Source organism: Limulus polyphemus, unplaced genomic scaffold (assembly GCF_000517525.1).
Source record: "Limulus polyphemus unplaced genomic scaffold, Limulus_polyphemus-2.1.2 Scaffold5062, whole genome shotgun sequence".
Lineage (NCBI taxonomy): Eukaryota > Metazoa > Arthropoda > Merostomata > Xiphosura > Limulidae > Limulus > Limulus polyphemus.
The window spans coordinates 62,038-64,060 of record NW_013670672.1 but is presented as its reverse complement, the minus strand read 5'-3'; the positions used below and the strand labels follow the sequence as shown (position 1 = coordinate 64,060).

Here is a 2,023-nt window from a genome sequence, read left to right as displayed (position 1 = left end):
GTACTTAACTAAAAACTGACGATTTACTTAGCTTCATACGTCTTGTATTTGGTACTTAGCTAAAAACTGAGGATTTACTTAGCTCCGTACATCTTGTATTTGGTTCTTAACTAAAAACTGACGATTTACTTAGCTTCATACGTCTTGTATTTGGTACTTAGCTAAAAACTAAGGATTTACCTAGCTCCGTACATCCTGTATTTGGTTCTTAACTAAAAACTAAGGATTTACTTAGCTTCATACGTCTTGTATTTGGTACTTAGCTAAAAGCTGGCGATTTACTTAGCTTCATACGTCTTGTATTTCGACAATTAACAATCTCGTTAAAATATATCGATTGTACATCAAACAAGACTCTAACACAAGAACAAAACATTCCCAAAATTTATCTGATAATCCAACCAGGTTCACAAGACTTCCCGAAAAATAAGTTGTGTTCTAGTCTTGTTTGATGAACAACAGAAAAGATTTATGAACCTGGTTGGATTATTAGATAAGTTTTGCGTTGGATTTTCAGGTAAGTTGTGTTCTAGTCTTGTTTGATGAACAACAGAACAAAACATTCCCCAAAGGGGTAAAGAATGGTCTTGCTTGTTTTAAAAATTTCTGAAATTTTCTCACCATTACAGCTCGTATGTAAATTCAGATACGTAGATCTTTAAATATTTTATGATATTTAGCACAGGAGCTGTCTCTATTTTAATAAGATTTTCTTTTAAGATCGATAAAAGGTTCATATAAATATTTCTTACCGAACAAATTAAACCTGAAAATCGTTCGCGTATAAAAAAAAAAAAAAGGCTAAAACGTATTTTTAAATATTCTTAAAATATCACCAATAAAATACGAAATAACAAAGAAATATAAAACGAACTGCGCATTTTGGGACGTTTCGAGCAACGCATTAAATGAAAATGATAGGGCAGAAGAAACGATGAATCGTGTTTGTAATTGTTGTTAGGATATTGAGTCTGGACTCTCTCAGCCGACTTGTTTTCTGGCTATGCTAGCCAGAAGAAGCCTCAGCTCTCGACTTATTTTATGCACGTGTGTGACCTGATCGTTATACTATACACTCTCAGTAACCGCGTCAGTATACTTTATACTAGTGGTGATCGTATCAACATACTCTGTACTCGTATCTTAACCCTAATGGTAAACCCTACGCTCGTATACTAACCACACTTACGTTCTTTGTTACAATCCAGTATTATTTTAAAGTGTGAATTTCATCGTAATATCTTTATTATTAAACTAATTACTCGATCAGTATTTTGTATTTTCAGTCATAACGGCACCTTGTGCAACGTATGGGGTAAAACAGGCCAGGATATAACCCCCTCACACTCACGTGCTTCTATTTTATGTAGAAGATCAGGGATTTTACCGAGTTTGGTCCATTTGTAACATTACGCGGTATGGTGTAGTTTTTGGACCCCCAACGGTAAACAAGTTGATAACTTGAGGGTTTAGATAAAAATGGCCTCCACATTAACGTATTCAATCACCTTTGTTTTAAATTAAAACTTATTACCGAAACGGGACAATCTGATTTTTGAGTATTGATAAATATTCTAAAGCTCGTTATTCGGAAACGTTTTGCTTATTGTTTCACTGTTGACGAGAGTAGCTTGTTACATATTAAAAGTATCGTTGTATTTCACCACCTTGCCATGTAAAGTAAGCTGGCGCACACCTGCGCGTAACTCACTGCGCTGTTGTTAAAAAATTGACATTTCCTACGCTACAGTGAATGCAATGTAAATAGTACGAGGAAGGCCAATTGTTTCTCTACACGTCGACATCACGAGGAAACAACCCACGTGACTACGGCTGTCTGGATTTGATTCGCTAGTCCTATTCCGGATAGAGCAGTGTTTCCCAATTGGCCGAAAACAAATATGCTGAATTAATTTTAATTCTAAATCAACAATAAAGCCGATAAAAAATGTTGTTGAATTAATTAAATGATACAGTATGTTAAAAAGGAGATGTTATTGTTTTTACTACTGCACTGTTTTTC

General features: G+C 34.7%; 1 protein-coding gene across 1 annotated transcript in view; it reads left to right on the top strand.

Annotated features, from left to right (window-relative positions):
- LOC106472069 (protein phosphatase 1 regulatory subunit 16A-like) overlaps positions 1–2,023 on the top strand; it is a 30,745-nt gene that overhangs the window by 1,361 nt on the left and 27,361 nt on the right. The window lies entirely within an intron of this gene.